The sequence below is a fragment of the Lactuca serriola genome, chromosome 1 (genome assembly GCF_051521515.1).
Source record: "Lactuca serriola cultivar US96UC23 chromosome 1, Lser_US96UC23_V15, whole genome shotgun sequence".
Lineage (NCBI taxonomy): Eukaryota > Viridiplantae > Streptophyta > Magnoliopsida > Asterales > Asteraceae > Lactuca > Lactuca serriola.
In genome coordinates this window covers 174,008,592-174,026,582 of record NC_136408.1, presented here as the reverse complement: position 1 = coordinate 174,026,582, position 17,991 = coordinate 174,008,592, and positions in this window count along the sequence as shown.

Here is a 17,991-nt window from a genome sequence, read left to right as displayed (position 1 = left end):
CAAGATCACATATCATAAAAATCCCATGCGTGTGTACAGATCAAGCCAGCGCCTTCCCACGGTCATCACTAGTACCTGAAACAAACAACACTAACATTGTAAGCACAAAGCTTAGTGAGTTCCCCAAGATACCACACATAACACATATTAGCCACTCGAGGCTATAACTCACCCTACTCTGTGAACCCACTGGTTCTAACTCTGGGAACCTTCCGGTTCCAACTCTATAAGCATGCACAGCATAAATCACATAGAAATAATGTTGTACAACACATAACATACATATAGCATACAAATACTCTGTCACATAACTCTGATTACCTACTCAACGTAAAGTATAGTGAGAAGACTCACCTCGTGTATCTCGATAACTCGCAAATCCCGGAAATCACTCGCGCTCGATCCTCCGAGCTACAATCATCCTATAACACAATATACCTTTAATTAACACTTTCTCAACTAAGTTTAACTACCCCTATCAAGTCAACACTGGTCAACTCTGGTCAACGGTCAACTTTGACCGGACTCGACGAGTGCACTAGAGCGACTCGGCGAGTCTATACGTGTTCACTGTCTCCCTAGGATCCTCTTTTGACACGTCGAGTACTTCCCTGACTCGACGAGTTCCACCTGGCATGAATCGCGGGGCCACCACGACTCAACTCGCCGAGTCTCAAGAACAACTCGGCGAGTTCCAGCTCGACTCAGTCCATCTGTCAACCCTCTCTAACTCTCCCTGACTCACTGAGTCAACCCCTCAACTCGGCAAGACCACTCGCTGAGTGGTTAAGGACAATCTTCATGCTACTCGCCGAGTCTGTTCTTCGGACTCGGCGAGTCCATGCCATGCATCAACTCAATCTCGCTTCTGAGGTCAGATCCGCTCTAACAACTCATAGATCTAGCCCTCCCAAGCACATTCATCACGAAAAGTTACCATCTTAGCTACCATGCAACGCCTACAAAGCTTCTTTTGATGAAATGACATCTAAAATGGTAACCTAAGTCCCCAATTCAAAAGGAAAGGCATAAAGCAGGGCATTTGGACTCTCTGGACCCACTAAGGTCCAGATCTCGGTACCATTTCCCCATGGGACCTCTCACACTCCAAATAGAAGGCAAACAAGGCATGAAGAAACCCTAGATTTGACCATATCAAGAAAAACACGAGAATAAGCTCTGAATGTTACCTCAAATAGCTTCCTCTGCCAAAATGGGAGTAGATCCAAGCTCCCCAACTCTCCTAGCTTGGCCTTCCTCTTCCTTTCTTGCAAATACACACAAAAATGGTGAATAATGGCCTCTTATCTCACTCACAAGAACTCTCAGCTGCTCTGGTGCTCTCAAGGTCGAAGGTAGCCGCAATGAAGGGCCATAAGGTCCTTTAAATAGGGCTCAGGACCGGGAAATTACGGTTTCATTAAACAGCGCGGACTCGCCGAGTCCATTCCTTGGACTCGCCAAGTCCAGGCGCGAACCCGCGTCCAAAACCGCGATCCTACTCGGCGAGTTTGAGCTCCAACTCGTCGAGTCCCCTCACAAAACACCAAAAATATATGAATAAATAATACCTGGGAATCCGGGCTATTACATAATGGATTAAGACCTTGGATTAAGAGCTTTATGGACGTCCCAAGTGATAAAGTTTGAGACTTTATGAATCTTAGGCATATTTGGCCTAAGGATCTGAAGTTTGGGCTTAAGAGCTTAAACCATTAACACATTATGTGATGTTGTTGAGCTGTGAGGTTACGCCCCGCGTAACCTATGAGTACGCCCAGCGTAGCGGGCCAGTGTCCCGATCCCATGTTGCGAGCATTGTTGTACGCCCAGGGTACCAAGAAGGGTACCCCCAGCGTACCCCATCTGTGGCATTTTCAATTTGGGCATTATAGTTTGGGTTGTTATTGGGCTGCTGGATTTTGGGTCGTGACTGGACATTATGGATAGAGTATTGTGGGCCCATTGGTTGTTATGGATCATGAGTTTAGGACCATTTGGTGGGGTGGGCCCAATTTAGTAAATTGGGCCAATAGTGGGCTTTGCTTTGGACTTCTGGACTTTGGGCCATTGGTGGGCTTGGGAGCTTACCAAGTGCTGGGCCGGATTGAGTTAAGGGTAAAATGGTCAATTTACCCTTGGAAGGGTATTGTGCTTAGCCTGATGATTATTTGTGCTATGTTGGCTAGTTCGGGATTATCGGTGAGTCGGTGATTCGAGAATCTGCTTCTTCAGTTCAGAGTTTCGGCAGTGCGAGGTGAGTTATCATCACTATATCAACAGGATCTAAGGCACCAAGGCCGGCCCTTTATCGGATTGAGATCCGGGTATTTGTTGTATGTTATTGCTTTGATATGTTTGCATCCTGGTAGCTAGGATGGTATATGTTAGAGACCTGGTTGAAGTCGGTATCCTGATATGTAGGGTGATGTTATGCTAGTGACTGGTTAGGTCGGTATCCTGGTTAGGATGATGATATGTTATATGATCTGTTTGATCAGCTTGTTGAATGTGAATTGTTATATGATTGTATGTTTTTGTGCACATGGTTGTTTGGACTGGAGTTGGGTTGAGGCGGGTCCTGCTTTGTGCTGTAGGCCAAGATACCCAGGGCGGACCGGTTGTCTCGAAGGCCCAGCGAGCGGTCCGGTTAGGCTGTAGGCCCCAAGACGGTGGACCAGATGTGCCGAGGCTCGGAGAGTGGACCAGGCCGACTGAAGGCCCGGTGCGGGCGGACCAGTCATACTGTACTCTCAGAGAGTGGACCAGGTGGATTGAAGGCCCGGTGCAGGCGGACCAATCACACTGTACACTCAAGGTATATGGCTAGACTCGGAGGGTGGACCAGGTGGACTGTTGGCCGGTGCGGCGGACCAGTCACACAGTAGACCCGAAGTGCATGGCTGTTCTGTGATCGGATATGATATGGCATGTTATGCATGTATGGTATATGTGGTTGGTATTTTCGGAATATCTCACTAAGCTTTCGGGCTTACAGTTGTGGTTTAATGTTTTTCAGGTTCTTCAGGAGACCGTGGCAAGGCAAAGGTGTGATCGTACCGCTTCTCATGTTTATGTTGTGATGTGATTCTGGGAATACGCTGAATTAATTGTATTGAAAACCTTTTTGTAATAATTTAATGAAATCGGGTTGTTTTTGAAAAGTTTAAATTGGTTGGAATTTTTCGGTCGTTACAAGTTGGTATCAGAGCCTTGGTTTGAGTGAATTGGAGGAACACTCGTGTGACTCCAGTCTCAAATCGAGGAGGGTTTTCAAAAGAGAATTTAAAATGGTTTTCAAAATGAGTAAACGAGGACGCGGAGGTACGATCAGCCGGAGCCAGTAACTAACCCCAAAATACCATACATGATATTTGTTTTTGAGCTTTGATAGAACAGCATGCTAGTGCTAGGCTAGGGATCTTCAGGATTTCATGACAGTGTTGCCTGATTTATGATGCCAGTTAGCCTAGGGTTTCCTTGTGGGAGATTTTCAGTGTTCCTCTAGTAGTGAGGGTTGAGCACTTGTTTTGTATGTTTTCACTAGGGTGTTGTGGTAGTACTTCATACAAATATGGGTAGGTGTGGAAGGTAGTATGGGCCCGTACTACAGAAAGCACAGGACCCATACGCGTATCAGGGAAACCATGACCTCTAGGGTTGGGTTGAGAGTTGGTTCCCGGGTTAGTGGGAAGTGTCTGATATTTTTGTGGTGTTTTTCAGTATGGAGATTCCAAGGCATGCTGGGAGTGGATCCGGGTCAGGATCGAGAGCAGGAGAGGGAGTTCCAGGCGGGTTAGTACTTCCCGAGGTTATTGGTCAGATGAGCACGTGCGAGTTGGATGCGAGGATTTGTGAGATCCTGCATGATGAGGTTGCTGCGTGTTCCGGGCTAAGTTGCCAGAACTGTTTGGGTCGATCAAGACCGCCATGGTTGAGTATTTTGATGAGCGTTATGCAGCTCTCACAGAGACGGCTGCCGCGGCAGCTACAACGGCTGTAGCAGCGGCAAGGGGAGGAGTTGGTCGGGGTTTTCAGTATCGGGTCTTCGATAATACGAAGCCTCCTACCTTTGATGGAGTTCAGGACCCGATCGTTGCTATGAGATGGTTATCGGACGTGGAGGGGTGTTTCTTCACGTGTTCATGCCCTGCTGATCAGAGGGTGAGGTGTGCTCTGAACCTTTTGAGGGTCGGGCGAAGGATTGGTGGAGATTGACCACGGGGTCATATTCAGATGCGCAGAGGGCTGCGGTTTCATGGGATCAGTTCAGAGAGATGTTCAGCACTCGTTATGTTCCGCGAGTTGAGAGGGAGAGATTGGCTCAGGAGTTCCTTGAGCTGAAGCAGGATTCGGAGTCGGTGACGGAGATCACCAGGATGTTCACTGAGAGGGCGATGTCTTGTCCTGAGTTCGCTTCGGAGCACGCTCAGATGTCCCGATATCTGAATATGCTCAAGAGAGATATCAGACAGTTTGTGTCTACGCAGAGGTGCGAGACTTTGTTGGAGTTGCAGGAGGCCTCCAGGCGGCGTGATTTAGAGATTGAGTTGCAGTTGCGTGAGCGAGGCAGGCTCCGGTGCAGTCGTAGCCGGCGCCGAAACGGTCCAAGACCGTTGATTCTAAGGTGGGAGATCAGAGCAGCCACGCTTGTGGGAAGTGTAGGAAGGGTCACACCAGAGTTTGTAGGTCTGGTGGTGCATGCCGCAAGTGCAAAAAGGAGGGGTGAGGGATGGTCGGCAGTCAGCGCCAGTTCGGGATTTGAGGATTTGTTATCTTTGTCATCAGGTTGGGCACTTGAGGGTCAACTATCCACAGATTGCTGCAGGACCGATGCAGGCTACAGCACCGGCCACTTTAAGGATCACGGGTGGAGGTCAGGGTGGAGTGGAGCCCCCAAGGGCTCAGGGTCGTGCTTTTCAGCTTACAGCAAAGGAGGTCAGGGCAGTGCCGGATGCAGCTGTGGGTATGTTTCCTTTTTGATATTTTGTTATCTTTTGATTATTGTGGAGCATTGTTTATTTGCTAGTTTCATTGTGTGGTTTTCGGTGTGGTATTCGTTGTTCTTTGGGGGTTATGGTATGGTTATGGGTTAGTGTTGGGAATTTCGTTGGTTATCATTCATGAGGGTTATTAGTGGAAATTCGGCGTTTGTCTGAATGTCGAGTAGCATCTGCAGTCTGAGGAGTGGTTAGCTGAAGATTGAGTTTCTTTCGAGTGGGATGATCAGTGTTGAAATGTGATTTTTGTGAAGGTTGCTAGTGCTAGTGGGAATTAGTCCACGTGTAAGTGTTGGTTTCGTGCAGGGTTGTTTTGGGAGGTCGGTGATAGCGACCGGTGGTTGATAGTCCGTGCCCTAAGTGGGGGAGAATTGGAAATTCTCCAGAAGGTCGATGGACAAGAGAGGTTGTTTAGCTGCTTGGGATTCAGCAGTGGTTTTGTCAGTCAAGAGTATAGGCTGGTATGAGTAAGTGGCAGGCGTGCGGGGCGGGATACAGACCTAGGACATTTGATTGTGGAGGGCCTGAGATCAGGTCGGAATTGAATATATGATGGAAATAGAGTTCGGAACCCCTAAAGGGCTAGAACAGTATGCATGGGAGGATTTCCCGGAGAGATAACTCGGAGTGATGAATGCTACTTGAGCGGTCCGGATAGACTGAAGGCCAATAGGCGTACCAGTCAGGCCGAAGGCTCGGAGGACGGTCCAGCCAGACTGAAGGCCCTGGAGGGCGGTCCAGATTGGCTGAAGGTTCTGAGAGTGGTCCAGATTGTCTGAAGGCCTACTAAGGCGGTCCAGTCATGCTGAAGGCTCTGCAAGTATTGTTAGATCAGTTCTAGGAAATGGATTGAGTATGTTTCGATGTGTTGGCATTAGAAGGTCTGGCCCCGGGTATTGATCTTGATTAGTGGAGATAGTGCATGGACTCGAGAGTCCTTGCGAGGAGATTCAGAGCATGTATGTTGCATGGATAGCGGTTATGCTATAAAGGAGTGGTGTAGCATTGGGCGAGCACTGTGGCACTTGTCATAGTGACAAGGCAGCCAAGTGGATTTCCTTGGTAAGGAAAGAGAAAGGAATGTAGCTCCGAGAGGGAGTGTAAATTCACGGAAGTGAAAGCAGCAGCGCAGAGTTATGATTGGAGTGGTGCAATTATGGTCATTGAGCAGCGTAATTGTGGCAGTTGTATGGGATCACATCCGGATTGGATGTCTGCTGAGGTTGTGGAAGGAACTCCATGGGTGTAAAGCCAAGAGGCTCGGAAGGGATGCAGGGATGGAATCTTGGACTCCCAGTTTGATTCTGATCAAGGAATTATGTATGTAGAGGTGGTTCATCCTGGGGGATGTTTGGAGGTGTCGTCAGTGTGACGGGTTTCCCCAACCCGAGAGTGCTAGGGCTAGTTCAGCATGTGCATGCGATTGCAAGAGCAGAACTCATGGGAGTTGCTCTGAGGCTGAAGAATGTGTCATTCTGTCAGCATGGAGTGGATAAAGTTGGACTCGGATCAGGAACCCGGTGGTTCAGAGTTAAATCTAGCTCGTTCTTACGGTTTCAATTTTTGGTTTCAGGTACTTCTTCATTTCAGGGGAAGGAGCCGGCAGCGTAGCATGGCATCACTGTAACGCCCCGTTCTTAAAGTATTTATGAATGAGTCCCTGAGATTTAATAGAAAGGGTAATGATGGTCCTTTTATGGGAAAAGTGGAAAGGGAAGACCATGCATGGAAAAGAGGTCATGCTGGGTACGCTCAACGTAAGCTGGACGTACGCCCAGCGTAGTGGAGGAAAGAAACGCGGGTGTTTAGGTGAGTACGCCCAGCGTACTCTTAGAATCCCCAAAACCCTAATTTTAAGGCAACAACTATATAAAGAACTTAAAGGCTTCCTCCTTAGCCCCCATAATCACTCTCTTAACCTCAAAAACACTAAGATAGCCGTCCCACCTCCTTGATTGGGTGTGTTTTGTCTTGAAAAGCTTGGATTAGCAAAGGAGAGCATAAAGGAAGAAAGGAGAAGTTGTCAAAGAAGGAGAGGAACGGCTGGAGCTTATAGATCTGGGAAGACATCATCCTTTGGAGCCTATTTGACATATAAAGCTTCTTGCTTGACATTCATATTGTGTAGATCTACGTGTTATGAAGCTTTGACACCATTCTTGTCCCAAAAGTCCTCATCTTGATGCATGTTTTGAGTTGGTCGAGATTATCTATCCTTTCAGACCTTTGGAGAGGTCTTGAGTGAGAAAAATGAGGTCCCAAGGGTTGTGGTTGTTCCATGTGTGAGATATGTGGGTCTTAATGGATTAAGAGCTTTATGGACGTCCCAAGTGATAAAGTTTGAGACTTTATGAATCTTAGGCATATTTGGCCTAAGGATATGAAGTTTGGGCTTAAGAGCATAAACCATTAACACGTTATGTGATGTTGTTGAGCTGTGAGGTTACGCCCCGCGTAACCTATGAGTACGCCCAGCGTAGTGGGCCAGTGTCCCGATCCCATGTTGCGAACATTGTTGTACGCCCAGCGTACCCCATCTGTGGCATTTTCAATTTGGGCGTTATAGTTTGGGCTGTTATTGGGCTGCTGGATTTTGGGTCATGACTGGACATTATGGATAGAGTATTGTGGGCCCATTGGTTGTTATGGATCATGAGTTTAGGCCCATTTGGTGGGGTGGGCCCAATTTAGTAAATTGGGCCAATAGTGGGCTTTGCTTTGGACTTCTGGACTTTGGGCCATTGGTGGGCTTGGGAGCTTACCTAGTGTTGGGCCGGATTGAGTTAAGGGTAAAATGGTCAATTTACCCTTGGAAGGGTATTGTGCTTAGCCTAATGATTATTTGTGCTATGTTGGCTAGTTCGGGATTTTCGGTGAGTCGGTGATTCGAGAATCTGCTTCTTCAATTCAGAGTTTCGGCAGTGCGAGGTGAGTTATCCTCACTATATCAACAGGGTCTAAGGCACCAAGGTCGTCCCTTTATCGGATTGAGATCCGGGTATTTGTTGTATGTTATTGCTTTGATATGTTTGCATCCTGGTAGCTAGGATGGTATATGTTAGAGACCTGGTTGAAGTCGGTATCCTGATATGTAGGGTGATGTTATGCTAGTGATTGGTTAGGTCGGTATCCTGGTTAGGATGATGATATGTTATATGATCTGTTTGATCAGCTTGTTGAATGTGAATTGTTATATGATTGTATGTTTTTGTGCACATGGTTGTTTGGACTGGAGTTGGGTTGAGGCGGGTCCTGCTTTGTGCTGTAGGCCAAGATACCCAGGGCGGACCGGTTGTCCCGAAGCCCCAGTGAGCGGTCTAGTTAGGCTAGGCCCCAAGAGGGCGGACCAGACGTGCCGAGGCTCGGAGAGTGGACCAGGCCGACTGAAGGCCCGGTGCGGGCGGACCAGTCATACTGTAGACTCAGAGAGTGGATCAGGTGGATTGAAGGCCCGGTGTGGGCGGACCAATCACACTGTAGACTCAATGTATATGGCTAGACTCGGAGGGTGGACCAGGTGGACTGTTCGCCGGTGCGGCGGACCAGTCACAAAGTAGACCCGAGGTGCATGGCTGTTCTGTGATCGGATATGATATGGCATGTTATGTGTGTATGGTATATGTGGTTGGTATTTTGGGGATATCTCACTAAGCTTTTGGGCTTACAATTGTGGTTTAATGGTTTTTAGGTTCTTCAGGAGACTGTGGCAAGGCGAAGGTGTGATCGTACCGCTCCTCATGTTTATGTTGTGATGTGATTCTGGGAATACTCTGAATTAATTGTATTGAAAACCTTTTTGTAATAATTTAATGAAATCGGGTTGTTTTTGAAAAGTTTAAATTGGTTGGAATTTTTCGGTCGTTATAGTCACACACACACATATGATTTTCCGCACGGTGTTTTCTGGGATTGTACTCTGATATGAAATTTGTTCATGGTTATGGGTTTCAAATATGACATTTGGTTTTGAGATGACGTGTTTATACAATATTTTCTAATGAATGTTTCATGAATTCATTAATCAAAAATGAAATTTTTGGGCTTCAATTTTGGGACGTTACAACCACAATCGGCTAGCCCTCACTACAATCACTTAATTGCCGATTTTACAAGGATGAGGCTTCTTTATATAGTGTGCATATTAGGGTTACACCATGTAACTCATGCCTATCCATATTCTTCATGATCCATGGGTTTTAACCGGTATGGAGTATCCATGTGTAACCACATGGGTTTAGCCCATCATGAAGAACTATGGATCATAAGCCCACTACATAAAAATGAATAATTTACCAAATCAATCCCCATTTATTTAATTAGTCTCTTTTGATCACAAAATTAATTCGAAACTAATTCTTGATCAATACTAATTAAATAATTTATATTAATATATTAGAATTTATAATATATTAATAAACCAAAAAATATCTTCTTCTCACAAAAGTCTATCCAAATGTTCTGATGCCATGCAACCCAAATGGACCATGCGAAATCGGGTCAAGTACATACCAAATATAGTTATGGACTTAGACACCTTATCCAACTGTCTCCTACTTGCATAAGTCTAATAACTATAGCTGCAAGTACGACTTTAGGATCCGACCAGAAATGGTAGCTCTTTCAAAGTCTCGCGGAACTAAGTTGTGCCATTTTAGATAAGTGATCATAGAATCCTCTATTCTAGATATCAGCCGGACAAATACATGGAACAACGTCATACTTATTGTCTAGCAGTTTGTTTCCCGATTTTCGATTTGTTTGACATAGAACTTAATCGAACACATCAATTCAGTTCTGACCGGCCTCGGCACATGAGTCAAAACAAAATCATCGAGGGGCCCAAAATATCGCTTTTAATCCTCCAAGGATTAAAAGGAACATATAAAATCCAACTCATATGCTTGTACTATCTAATCATCAAATTGTACACAACAACACGTTTTATAACATCAAGTTACTGATGCGTTTTCATACTATCAATGTATAACCAACTCATAGTCAACAACTCATATCTCTTGTTTTGAAGACTTATATGATATTACCATCTCACGATCACTCAAGATAAATTCCATCAATTGATACAAGTGAGCTTGGGTTGAATCCAATACTCAGAACTTCTGAGCACTCATGAATGTTGCAGCAACAATTTCTATGTCTAATACAATTTAGAAAAATCTACAAACCCAATTCATTACAATCTTATTTCAATACCTACTGCCAAAGTATGAACGACTGTGGATAGGTTGAATAATATGATATACCATAACATAGTTATTCTGGAAGTCAAAACACACAAAATGAAACAATAGTAACTGATTGACACAAGATAGTACCATACTAGTAAATAAAAACACCATTTATTTAAATATCAAATGTCAATTACATTTCAACTATTACAAGTTTAGAAAGCTATCTAATTAATAAAACTAATATCATCCTTTATCCCAATGCGCCTCGCATACTGTAAATGCTTAACCCTGCACAGTCCCTTCGTGAGGGGATCTGTTGGGTTCTCATCCAATGATACCCTCTTTTCCACGAGGAATCCTTCTTTTATTCGATGTCTAATGAAGTGGTATTTTCTATTGATATGCTTGGATCTTCCGTGGTCCCTTGGTTCCTAGGCTAAGGCAACTACACTCTCGTTATCACAGAAAATCTCCATATAGGCACCTTTATAGCTGGTACAACTATAAGGTATCCAATGATGTTATTCAGTCATATTGCCTCCTTCTCCGCCTCGCTTGCTGTTATGTACTCTGATTCGCAAGTTGAATAAGCTACTGTCTCCTGCTTGGAACTTTTCCATGTAATTGCTCCTCTATTTATGGTAAAGATCCAGCCTGACTAAGACCGGAAATTATCCCTATCAGTCTGAAAGTTGGCATCACTATACTCTACTACTCTTAAGTCATCACTCCCACCAAGGGTAAGGATCCAGTCCTTAGTCCTACGGAAGTACATGAGAATATTCTTCACCGCATTCCAGCAAGCTTTTCCTGGATTCCCTTGATATCTGTTGACCATGCTCAAAGCAAAGACCACATCAGGGAGAGTACAAGTCATAGAATACATGATCGAGCCTACATCAGAAGCATATGGTACTCGACTCATCTCAGCTATCTCAGCCTCTATACTCGGGCTCTGAGTCTTACTCAGTTTGGCGTTACTCTGGATCGGTAAGTCGCCTGTCTTAGAATCCTGGATGCTGAATCATTTCAGCACCTTATCCAAGTAGGTACTTTGACTTAGTCCAATTAGTCTCTTACTCTTGTCTCTCAATATCCTTATCCTTAGGATATAGGCAGCTTCTCCAAGGTCCTTCATAGTGAAACACTTCCCAAGCCAGGACTTAACCTCCTGCAAGGTTGGGATGTCATTTCCTATGAGTAGTATGCCATCCACATACAATACCAGAAAGCTAACTATACTCCCACTAGCCTTAACATATACACAGGACTCGTCCTTGCTCCTCGAAAAGCCAAACTCTTTGACTTTCTCATCGATACAAAGATTCCATATGCGAGATACTTGTTCCAATCCATTGATGGATTTCTCCAGCTTACACACTCTATTAGGGTACTTTGCACCAACAAAACCCTCTGGCTGACTCAGGTAAACATCCTCAACCAACTTTCGATTAAGGAAAGTGATTTTGACATCCATTTTCCATTGTTCATAATCATGAAATGTAGCAATGGCTAGCATAACCCTAATAGACTTAATCTTCGCTAGTGGTGAGAAGGTCTCATCATAGTCAACTCCTGGAGTTTGAGTAAATCCTTTCGCAACCAGTCGCGCCTTATAAGTGTGTACCTTCACATCCATGTCGGTCTTCTTCTTGAAGATCCATTTGCACCTGACTGTCTTACAACCCGGTACATTGTCAACCAAGTTCCAAACTTGATTGTCATACATGGACATAATCTTGTTGTCCATAGCTTCTTTACATTTGGCAGACTCAGGGCCTGCCATGGTTTCCTTGAACTTGTTAGGTTCATCCAAATTTATCAGTGTACTATCACTGATAAATACACCACCTTCTGTAGTAATATGGAAACCATAATAAAAATTAGGTGTGCTCCTAACTCTTGTGGAACGCATTAGAGGTACAGACTCATCAATCGGCTCAACAAAAGTTTCCTCGTCAGGTTGATTGCTAGTGTTTGAGGTTCCTTCACCACTTGACTCTTGAAGTTCTTCAAGGTCAATTTGCCTCCCACTATCTCCTTGGCTTATGAATTCTCTCTCACGAAAGACTCCTCTCCTCACCACAAAGACAACATTGTCACTCGGTCTTTAGAAGAGATAACCAAAGGATTTTTGTGGGTAGACGATGAAAATACACCGCTCACTACGAGGTTCGAGCTTGTCGTGAGTCTCACGCCTCACGAAAACCTCACAACCCCAAATCTTGATGTCATCTAAAGTGAGAACTTTCCAACTCCACATCTCGTGAGGTGTTTTTTCAACCTTTTTGGTATGGACTAGATTAAGGATATGGGCGACAGTCTCTAAGGCATACCCCCAGAATGAGATTGGTAACGAAGCTTGACTCATCATGGAATGAACAATGTCTAACATGGTCTGGTTGCGCCTCTCAGCCACACCATTCAGCTGTGGTGTCCTAGGAGGTGTCAATTGTGAAACAATTCCATATTCCTTAAGATAGTCAAGGAACTCGATACTAAGATACTCACCACCCCGATCGGATCGGAGCATCTTTATCATCCTGCCTAGCTGATTCTCTATTTCTTGTTTAAACTCATTGAATTTCTCAAAGGTTTCTAACTTATGCTTGATTAAGCAAACATAACCATGTCTACTGTAATCATTAGTGAAAGTCAAATAGAAGCGGTTAGCATCCCTTGTGGCGGTTCTGAAGGGCCCACACACATCGGTGTGTATAAGATCCAACAAACCCTCACCCCTATCACAAGTACTAGTGAAAGGTGACGTAGTCATTTTTCCAAGTAAACAAGATTCGCAAGTATCATCTGACTTTAAGTCAAATGACTCCAAGACTCCAGCCTTTTGGAGTTGGCCTATGCGCATCTTGTTAACATGTCCAAGACGACAATGCCACAAAGATGCCTTATCCAAACTAGTGGAAGAATCAATATGCAACACATTATTTCCTAAGTTTTCTACAACCGACACAATTTCATATACACCATCACAAGGTAATGCTTTAAAATAAAAAACACCATTATAAATGTCACAACTGGCATTTTGCTAGGAAATTCTATTCTCATATAAACATCATCCATTGTAAGAGCCTATACTCTAAGTGAATACTATACTGCATTCTAATTCAAATATATCTCATATGCTCAAATAAGGGTTGGAAACCCTAGATATCCCATTTCAAGTTCACTATGGCCTAGGATTCTCTTATTGGGTCTAATGGACCAATAAACCTTCAAGTTGACTATCGTGGGCCTAGAAATCCTAATTGGGCTCTAAATAGACCATATTCATATAACTTTAGCATTTTGGGCCATGTGGGCCTAAAATAATCCATCTTATCTCAAATGAGCCTTGTTGGGCCATAAAAGATTTCATTTGCCCCAATGGGCCGAAAAATTATTTTTGGGCTTCATGAATTCGAATAATTCAAGTAAAGGCTCAAATCTCCTCAATTTCTTTCTTACTAGCCCAAATCTCGGCCCAACCCACATTATGCAAACAAAAAAAAAGGAGAAAAGGTGGTTTATTTTGCAAGTGCCACCTCAATGTTACATGGTGGTCACCCATGCACCATAACCACCATACAACAATGTAATTTTCCCATGTATCTAGGCAAGATTCATCTATTCCCTTCCTATCCTTCTTAATCTCGGCCATAGAGCCCAAAAATCACCCACACACTCATTTTACTCACAAAATCTCTTAAGGAAAGCTCTCAAGAACTCCTACAACTTCCTCTAAATTTCGAGATTTTAGGTGCATCTTCAAAGAGGTTTTCATCTAGATCATCATCCTTTGGTAAGTTTATGACAAAATCTATTGTTTTGATTCAAGTTTATGCTAAGAATCCTTCCCTTACTCACCAATTTTTGTGATTATGGACCTTAGAACAACCATCATTTCAAAATTTTCACCAAGAACACAAGCTAGGCTCAAGCTTCTTCTTCTTCTTCATCTATATCTCAAAAACCCCCAAGGTGAGTTCATACCCCTTTTTTTCTGTTTTTATATGATTTTTGGGGGAGAATACAAGTTGCTTTTTGTAGATCTATGTGTATATGCATGTCTATGTGTGTTTTCCATGAATTATTTGGTGATTATGTGTTGATTTCTTCACTAATCTAAAAATATGTTAAGAAACTTGAAGTTTATCACTAGGATCTTCATATGAATCTTGAGAAAAGTATGTTTTATCACAAGTATTACATGTGAACATGTAGATCTGGGATTTGTATACTTGATATAGCAAAAATAAGTGTTGTGTTCAAAGATCTATAAACTAAACCCACAAAACAGCCCTTGACAGAAAACTTTTGGTCCAATCTCGGACTGTTTTGACCATCCAAATGGAATTATTTTTCAAAACTGTTTTACATGGATAAAGTTCAGGTTTATAGCTTTAAAATGACTACTCGCACATTTTCATACGATTTTGCTACAATTTTTGGCGAATTTTACAAAACTGCCTATCATATTTGAATTAATTTCGGACCAACCTGTGAAGATGAGTAATTTCACACTAGTTTGAAGCCATCAAAAATTATGAGAAAAATTGTGAACAAATTAGACAAAATTTCCAAACTTCCAAAATTTACGGATCCAGATTTCAACATACGATGAATTTTCTACAAATTTTCTAAAAACTAGTTCGGAAAAGCCAAAAACCAGAAAAATATGTATTTTCACAAAACCAAGCCAAAAATGATATTTTTGACAAAAATGGGTTTAAAATGCTATTTTTATCACAAAGTAGTCATCAACACAAGTTTTTAACAAAATTAGAGATTAAAGTGTTATTCTTACAAAATTGGGCCTTAATTGTAAATTTTTGGCTTATTGGGCCAAGAATGTCATTTTTACAAAAAGTGGGCTTTAGATATCAATTATGTAAATAATCAAGCTAAAATAAACAAGACAATAACAAACGGGTTAAAAACGACATTCATATCCTTATTGGGCCTGGAAATAATATACATGTTTAGTGGGCCTTAGTGTCATTTTACCCGTATATTGGGCTCGAGATAGGTATTCATATCCTTATTGGGCCTAGAAATAATATACTTGTTTAGTTGGCCTGAGTGTCCTTTTACATGTATATTGGGCTTGAGATAGGTATTCATATCCTTATTGGGCCTGGAAATAATATACTTGTTTAGTTGGCATGAGTGTCCTTTTACATGTATATTGGGCTCAGATAGGTATTCATATCCTTATTGGGCTTGGAAATAATATATTTGTTTAGTGGGCCTTAGTGTCCTTTTACATGTATATTGGGCTTAGGATAGACATTCACATTCCTTGAGCCTGGAAATAATAGACATGTATAGTGGGCCTTAGTGGTCCACTTACATGTTTATTGGGCCTAGGAATGGGTTTTATATGCGTTATTCTTTTTATGCTATTTTAGTGGATACTATTTGCATGCTATTTGGGCCTATAAATACCTTACATGTGAAATGGGCCTTAGTTGTCCTTTCACATATATTTTGGGCCCATGTTATATAATCTCATTCCCTTTAGGTCTTGAAATGATTTACATGTTTAGTGATGCCTTAGTGGCTCACTTACATGGATCATTGGTCCTTGAATGAGTTTATACATTTTTCTTCGCGTAAATTCGATTAAGGATCTAGTGAGTTTTTATCGGTTGGAACCTATTAAGTGTACGATCGTAGCCTGTAGTTATAACCAGAGTCTCTTGGAAGGAGAGCGGGGATTTGTGTATAGATCTATACGGGGATGACACCCCACACCTGAGCTGTTCACTACAGTTAGACTAACTCAGTCTAGGGTGACAAAAACCTTATTCTATTTTCCGTTGGTGTCCAACGACGCTAAGACAGGCGAAATTGTCATTATTTAGTATGGTTATGACGGCTCGCTTAGAGGAATTAACGTTATGAAGTTTACGGAAGACCATTCACCATTCACCATTCACCATTCTCTTGGATTACTCGGAAACATTTTCTTACTAGTACTCAACCTCGGGGGTTGGTACGGCAACTTTCTCTTGTACAGACAACATCGGGTTGTCTGGGAACATTCTCGTTACATGCTCTTACATTCTCTCTACATTCTCTTTATCTTTTTAGTCAAATAAACAATAACATACATGCATTAATACAAGATCTAACACAAACACATTAAACAGTTTTTAGAAAATATCGGATTTTCTGGTGGTTTTCAAAGTTATACAAATCATTTTCACAAACATGCTTATGAACTCACCAACATTTTTATGTTGACCGTTTTCAAAATAACTTGTATTCTCAGGATACCGTTGAGGCAGGATGAACGAAACTAACTAATGGATATTGTGTTATATTTTGTCTCATCATACTCGTACTATTTTGACATGTAATATCCAAATACAATACTCGATGTAAACAATGAATGTTGTAATATTACATGTGTGATGATGATGATGTTATGTTTCAATTATATTCACTGTAATGATATTTCAAGATGAAGTCACGCACAAGCCCCCGGATGTTTCCGCCGTCTGGTTCGGGGGTGTGACAATAAAAAGCATTAATACCACCACATTCATTATCAAATGAAAAAGTAAATCCTTGTTTGTACACACCATGAAAAGAAATAGTATTTCTCGCCATTTCAGACGAGTAACAACATTGATTCAAATCTAATATTAACCCACTACTAAGCAATAAAGAATAAACTCCAATCTTGGTGATAGGTGAAGCTTTCCTATTCCCCATGATCAAGTTTATCTTCCCGTGCTCCACATCCTCACTTCTTTTTAGGCCATGCAAATCAGAACAAATGTGAATTCCACACCCTGTATCAAGGACTCAAGAATTAGTATGTGGTGAGTTATTAGACAATATAGTGTAAATACCTGCATGGGTGGGTTTTACTTTCCCATCCTTAACAGCCTACAAGTACTTGGGGTAGCTTCGCTTCCAATGCCCCTTTTCCTAACAGTAGAATTGTTGTGCATCCTTCGGGTTGGAAGAGGGAGTGGCAGAACCACCTTTGGTTCCACTCGAAAAGGAGCCATCAAGAGACTTTCCCTTGGTATCCTTCGAAGGGGACTTCCTCTTTTTCCCTTTCCCTTGACCGATTGCCAGAATAGGGGCGACAGTAGGAGTGGTAACAACATTCTTACCTTTGAGACTACTTTCAGTAGTCCTTAAAATTCCTTGAAGTTTGGTAAGTGTGACTTCCTCCTTGTTGATATAATAAGTCATGCGGAACTGATCATAACAAGTGGGTAAGGAGTGTAGAATAATATATATTGCTAACTCCTCATCAAAGTTCACCTTTAACATTAGCAAACGGTCCACGAATCTTTGCATTTTCTGCAAGTGGCCCGTGATAGACTCTCCATCCTTCATTTTTGTTGTTATCATTGAGGTGATGATTTCATACCTTTCCTGACGAGCACTTTGATGGTATCTTTCCATCAGGTCTTCGTGCATCTCATAGGGGTAGAAATCTTCATAGGATTTTTGGAGTTTTGCTGTCATGGTAGCCAACATGATACAAGATATCTTAGTGGCATCCTTCTCATGGCTAGTGTACTCAGCAATCTCCTCGGGAATAGCAGAAGGAACATCGATAACCTTAAGCTCCTTGTCGAGGACATATTCCTTGTCCTCATAACGAGTCACCATCCTTATGTTCCTAATCCAATCATTGAAATTAGTCCTATCAAAGATGACTCTCCTACAAAGGTTCATGAGAGAGAGAAGGAGTCGGTAGGGTTTGAGCTAGAAGCAGCATTGTTGGAAGACATCTGAAAAAGAAGAAAGACAAGTTTAGATTAGATAAAGAGTCC